The following is a 7115-nucleotide window of genomic DNA, read 5'->3' as shown; positions in this document are numbered from 1 at the left end:
TTTCACAATTGTTTTGATTTATTCATAATGACAGCAAGGACTGGAACACCACGATAAGTTCACAGATAAAAATTCGTTTTCAATAGTGATATTCTCAACGTATAATTAATGATTTTAATGTAGTCCAGACTTGCAATAAACAGTTAACAAATCAGAATTTAATAATATGCATGCAATCTTAAATATATAGATATTATGTATGCTTTTATAAGAACATATATATATTGCTTTTGTACACTTTAGATGATCTATCTTATTACCTACCAGTAAATCACAATTTCAGTGTGTCACGTCTTTATTTAATGTTTATATTTCTTTAAAATTTGAAAGAACCTTTACATCTGGGGATATGGCGATGACCTCATTATAATATTTCTTGGCATCTGGAATCTCATTGGCTGTCCTATGTGCCCAGGCCAGTCCAAGGCTGGGCCTGAAGGACTTCGTGTTTATTGTGGCGGGGCCTAATAAAGGGCTGGTTAAGGGGCGGCCTCCTCTTTGGTTGGCTCCTCCTTCATTGGATATTTTTGGCTTTAGGAAAAACAAAAACCTAGAGAATACCGTATTTTTATAGGTCTTTGGGGAAAAACATCATTTGTGATTTAATGGTAAATAAGTATTTATAATAACACAAAGATAAGACTAATAAATGCAACAGATAGGTATAATGGAACTTTTTATTGGACCTTATAATACTTAATTCATGGGGATTATGATAATCAACTTAACCCATTTATGTCTAGCGTCTAGAAAAAAGGCCTTGGCAAACAGCATAGACCCAGATGAGACGCCGCATTATGCGGCGTCTCATTAGGGTCTTCGCTGTTTGCTTAAAGTAATTTCTGTAAGAAATATTCTAATTATATAAATAAATATACTAAACATCCCTAATTTTGGGAAAAATTGATCCAATTTAGAAGGATGGGAGAGTCCACTCGGCATAAATGGGTTAAACTTCAGACATTTAGAATCCTTTCAGACACTACAGACAATCTCTTCTCTGCTCACATGCTAAGATGTGAAATATATTTATTGAATATCAAATACCCATCACAAGCTAAAAGTTTAAATGATCAAGCCTTCAAAGATATGTTTTCCAACTTCCCAGTGCATTTTTTTTATATATAATTGCAGCTTAATTTGCATGTGATTCATATTTGTGCTAACATCTATACAACTCAAATTAACAGGTAAAATAAATGTAATCACCACTTTTAATGAGCAATAATGGCAACATCCAACACCAATTTTACAGAAAAATTACATTAATTAAATTATAAAAAATGAAAGCAAGGAGTAATTCTCAACCTTCTGGTAGAGCAGGAGTTTCTGCCCCTGGTTTTGCAGGGGCAGCGGCACCTCTCCCTTTAGGAGCCCCTCTGGCAGCTGGTGCAGCTAAGGCCTGAAACACAAACATTCATGTGAAAACAAGGGTCTGAAACACAAACAGTCATCAGAAACACAGGCCTGAAACAGTCATGTGAACAAATGGCCTGGCCTTGCAACTACAATTAAAACATTTATAGTTTCAATATGAAGGTTTAAACAAAACAAAATATAAAATTAATTGATAACTTAATTTGTCTAAACTTAATTGATTACTTATTTGTAATAATTAATCAAAATTATTTATAAATGATTGTGTATCATTATCAATTATAACTAATTAAATACGTTTTTTGTAGTTGTGAGAATGTATTCAATGATTGCCTGACTTAAGTTATTTTAGTTTGAATACAGTCTAACCAATCTGTGCTTGGTTATAGACTGCTCCTCTACCAACATCATCAGCATGGATGCCGCCGTCTTAGAATGTTTCGGCCCTTTTAATTCCATGAACATTCTGATAGCGGTGGGCCCACAGTGGTAATCAGTCACTTCGTGTTGGTTGATTGCCTCCAGCTCTTCTCCTCTCGCCTCAGCCACAGCCAGCTTGATGCCCGTTCAGCTGCGTAGCTCAGTCTCTGGATAGCCACTTCGCTCTCCCTGCCAGTAGTTCGTACTGCTGTCATCAGCCTGTGCACGGACTGGGAACAGAACCCTCTAACGCCAACTTCCACGGGAAATAGCCAAGTACGCCAGCCTTGTTGCTTGCACAGATCCATGAGTTCTGTGTACTTTGCCTTCTTCCGCTCGAAGGCCTCTTCACATCTTGCCTCCCATGGTACTGTAAGCTCTATGGTGACGAGCTTCTTTCCTGTCTCTGACCACAATACAATATCTGGTCATAGGGTCGTTTGAACCACGTTTGCGAAAACAAGCCTTCTACCAAGGTCTTCCAGTCTCTGGTGCCATCAAGAATTGATGCTTTTGTTGGTTTCAGTGTCTTCATGGTCTCACCCGATTTGACGCAAGCGATGTGCCCATGGCGAGGGTAATTGCCACGTTCCTTCTTCCGTTCTTTCTCTAGCCAGTCAGCCAACTCTCTGAGGACCAAGTCATGCCTCCATCTGTATTTTCCCTGTGTCAGTGCTGTAGTACAAGATGACATAACATGTTCTAGGGTGCTACTCTGTCATACAGCCTGCATTTTGGATCTTCTGTGAGTCCCCAATCGGCACAAGTTCGCTGGGGCTGGAAGTAGATCATAGACAGACCTGAGAAGAAAGGAAAACCGAAAAGCTCATACTTCCAAATGTCTCCCCAGGTCAACTTTCTGTCTGCGGTTTCCCATGTGGTCCATGCTCCCTGTGCTCCCATTTCTACAGCCCTTGCTTGTCTGGAATTTTCTTCCGCTCTCCTGACCGCAGACTGATTCATGGCACGCCTCTCTTTCTGGTCTGATCGGCTCCACAGTACCACCTTTCTCGCGCCAATTCCTTCATTCTCAACAGCAGTCACTCATACAATGTATTTGTGCTTGAGCGCGTTCTCTGCCTGGCTCACAGACTTTGTCGCTGACCATTTCCTGCTCGTTCGGGTTTGGATCCCTGCCTCACGTATGAGCTCGTCCGGAGAGTCCCTCAAGGTCAACACAAGTCTTGCTTTTGCTGTCTTGAACTCTTCTAACAGTAAAAATAGCGGGAGCTGTAACTTGTTGCTCTTCCAGTAGAGTCCAATACTGGTAAAGCTGGGTGGAACTCGTAGCCACTTCCTGAGATGTCGACTAGTGGTTCTCTCCAGGGCTTCCACTATTGTACTTCAGGATACCTCGTTAAGCATCAACGGCCAGATTAGTCTTGGGAGCAGTGGGTGCTGGTAGAGCCAAGCTTTGAACTTGCCGGGTAGTCCGCAGCGGTCAATCTTCTTGAGACCCTTCTCTACCTGTTGCTCTAACTTCTTGATATTGTCGCGATCTTGTATGCTTGCATCTAACCACTTGCCCATGCATTTTATTGGACTCGTCACTATGGAAGGAATCTCTTCCTTCTGTACGTAGAGTTTGAACCTCTCTGTTGCCTGTCCTTTCTTTATGACGAGAGATCTGGATTGTGCTGCTTTGAACTTCATTCTTCCCCATGAAGCGACATCCGTCAGGGCTGTCAACATCCATCTAGCTTGGACGTGTTTCGTTGTCGTCAATATGAGGTCATCCATGAAGCCTCTGCTAGATGGGAGATAGATTTCTGACTCTGTCTTTAGTCCACGTGTCTCTCGTTGGGCAGCATTTATCAGCAGGTTCATCCCCATGATGAAGAGCACCACGGAAACTGTGCAGCCGTTAACGATTCCTTTCTTCAACTTCTGCCATCTGGTTAGCCGGTCACCAACAGTAAACCGGAGCCTGGTTCAATCCAGGTAATTGGTGATGATTGACTTAAGTTTTAAAAGTAGGTAGAGGGGAAACTATACACATGAAGCATGTTATTATAAACTTGAAAAGTATTTATTTTAACTGTTTCTGTCTCTTTGGTAATTTAATTGAGAGCAGAATTCTTTCTCAAAATGCATAGAAGTTATTTGGCCCACCAAGAATAATTATCAATTGATTTTACAAACAGACAATAAGCATGTTTTGAATTTTTGTGCTAAAAATGACACTATTCATTTGTTTATTTTTTATTTTTTATTCAAATGATTTCTTTTTTTTCCTTTTAAGAAATATAATTTGCATTCATATTTTCTGGTTTTGACTTATATCCTAATGATATTCTCCATAAAGGACAAATGATTTATACTGCTTGAAACTAGTTGAAAATTAGACTCATTTTCAAAACTTCATGGAAAAAGTTGTTTAAATGGTACACTATAAAGTCTATAAGAGTATACTTTTAGAATTCTTAAAGTTTAAACACAATTTTCAAACTAATTCATCACGGTCAACATATGTGCCAAGTTATTTCAAACTCGATCTTTATATGGCAAAGCTGAGACATTAATGGCAATGATCTTTTTTAAAACTATTTTCTGTCCTTTTTACTCACCTTTCCCTTTGGGATTGAATCACATCATTTGCTGTATGAGACACATTCTTTTATTGTGGCAAGTTATTATAAACTCAATGAATATATGGAAAAGTTATGGCTGAAAAAGGAATATTTGGATAATGCCTAGACGTAGTAGTAGTAGTAGTAGGAGTAGTAGTAGTAGTAGTAGTAGTAGTAGTAGTAGTAGTAGTAGTAGAAGTTGTAGTAGTAGTAGTAGTAGTAGTAGTAGTAGTAGTAGTAGTAGAAGTAGAAGTAGTAGTAGTAGTAGTTGTTGTTGTTGTTGTTGGTGTTGTTGTTGTCGTTGTAGTGTTTTGTAGTTATTATTGAATCAATCATGATTGCAATCATCATTGCTCGGGACCTTTTTAGTCTGTAGTACGGTACCTGTAACTGTAACCTCTCGAGTCCCACAGGGCGCTGTCTTGGGGCTCATCTTATTTCTGATGTATATAAATGACTTTGCTGATTATATAAAAAATAGCACCCCAAGACTTTTTTGCAGACGATAGCATCATCTTCAAAAATATTAACAACCTCTCAGACGCCCAGAACTTCCGACTAGATATCGACGCTGCTGGACGATGGGAGCAGGACTGGTTGATGAAATTCCACTCCGAAAAAAATATCTCAGCATAACTCAAAAAAGAAACCCCATAATCGCCTCATATAAATTACATGATCACATCCTTGAAAAAGTAAATCATGCCAAATATATAGGTCTCTGACTCTCACACACCAAAGTTACCTAAAATGTGATAACCATATTAACTCACTCAATCACTAAAAATGCAAACCAGGCACTAGGATTTCTTCACCGCATTCTAAAAGTTAGGTCATCAAAAGATAAAGATCATGCTTACAAAGCAATAGTTGGGCCTAAACTAGAGTATTCCTCCAGTGTCTGGGACCAACATACAAAAGCTCAAATAAAACAACTGGAAAAAGTACAGAGAGGTGCGGCCAGATTCGTAACAAACAGATACCACAACACCAGCTCAGTAACTTATATGATAGACATCCTAAATTGGCCCACTCTTAAAACACGCAGCAAAAAAAATCCGTCTTATCATGTTATATAAAATTATTAACCACATAGTTGTCATCACTCCTATCGATAATCTCCTTGTTCCTGTCGGCCGCCGATCCAGACTCAGCAGTAACCATTGTTTTATGCACATATGCAAACCTCAAAAGACTTACAATTTCTCATTCTACCCAAGATCAGTAATACAATGGGATTCACCCCGTACGAAATTTTGGGGCGGAAATGGGACGGAAATGAGACGGAATTGGGACGGAAACTATTGTTTCCGGGCGGATCAGAGGCGGAAATTGATTTCCGCCCCAAAAAGACCATGTCTCTTGATTTTTTTTCCAGGCGGAACTCATTTGCTATTCCGGGCGGAAATAAGACTCGGGCGGAATTTCATACTTAAACATTTGTCTGGGGCGGATTTTCTGACTAAGAAAATTAACTCGGGCGGAATTTCTTACTTATACATTTCTCTGGGGCATAATGTTGGACTTAGAAAACTATTGATATTAAAAGAATTTCAAAATTGGACTTTAAGATAATTAATAAACATAGTTTTGATTTCAGTTTCTAAATGGTTATTGTAGGAAACATTTGCTATACACAAGGGAAGCAACATTTATATTCAATACATACAATAGTTAACCAATGCAATGACACAAATTTAAGGCTGGAATGACTGAAAAAATAGGACTAATCCACAAATTCAGCTGCAAGTTTTCACTCCTAAAAATTTGGAGGAAAATAATTAACTTAGATATACTGTTCTGGATGAAATTTATATATATTTTGGCTCAGGCTTATCTTTGTAAGACTTTATAATTAAATCACTTTGATATGATAATTTACCTTACAACATTTAAAGTACATGTAAATCTACTATGTATTTAAAATATCTTTGAATTAAGTGTCTTAGAGTAAATCTGATTAAGAGATGTATGATGCAAAATAAAAATTGTTGTGAAATGCAGTAAATTTATCCCTGTTTATCCGTAGTGTTTTGTTTTACGATGTCAATTTGGTGGCTGTAATTTTTGTATTCCCATATTTGTAAACAAAGAATGCATGGGTAATATGATCCTACAGCCTCTGATATAGGCTTTGGGAAAGGTACCGTTCCCCGGTACTAGTTAAAGAAGGAAAAAGAATGCTGGTTAACAAAAAGGACTACACAATTGAAATCTTTCTGAAATGTAAAATATTAATAAACACACATGGCAAAATAAAAAAATTCATCTTAAATCGACAGGATATTCTTGGCATATTAATTTCATCCAAATGCAATCCCATACCTGCCATATGTCCCGGATCGGAAATCTGGCAAATGTGTTGCACACAGTCCTTGTTTGAGTGTATACATGTACAGTGAATGTAAATCAAATCAGCACTGAACTACCTAATAGACAAAAAGCATAACCAGGGACGTATAGGCATAACCAATAAGGCGCATTTTGCTTGTTTTACAAAATTTTATCTGTAAAAGTATCGTTTACGGTAAAGATCACCTTATTTTACAACTACGCGCTACATAATTTTCATACAAAAGTAAAGATCTACTACAAAGTTTTTATGTGGCAGTTGATACGCCCACGTGTTTCCTGCAGATCATGTGACCATGTACACAAAAGCAACTTCGCAACCTTTTTCTAACACCAACAACATGTGGCTTGTATCTAGTAATGAAAGTAGTATCGCTATATGTATGCATGTCCCGG

General features: G+C 38.1%; 1 long non-coding RNA gene across 1 annotated transcript; it reads right to left on the bottom strand.

Moving 5' to 3' along the window:
* Nucleotides 1–7047, bottom strand: LOC127866924 (uncharacterized). Its single transcript, XR_008043163.1, has 3 exons — nucleotides 6693–7047; nucleotides 1309–1402; nucleotides 1–531 (listed from the first exon to the last, which is right to left on the bottom strand). It is a non-coding gene; the product is annotated as an uncharacterized LOC127866924 (long non-coding RNA).
* Nucleotides 7048–7115: the final 68 nt, after the last annotated feature.

This window comes from Dreissena polymorpha, chromosome 2 (assembly GCF_020536995.1).
Source record: "Dreissena polymorpha isolate Duluth1 chromosome 2, UMN_Dpol_1.0, whole genome shotgun sequence".
Taxonomy (NCBI): Eukaryota; Metazoa; Mollusca; class Bivalvia; order Myida; family Dreissenidae; genus Dreissena; species Dreissena polymorpha.
Note: the sequence above shows the minus strand (reverse complement) of the source record. Positions and strands in the feature narration are given on the sequence as shown.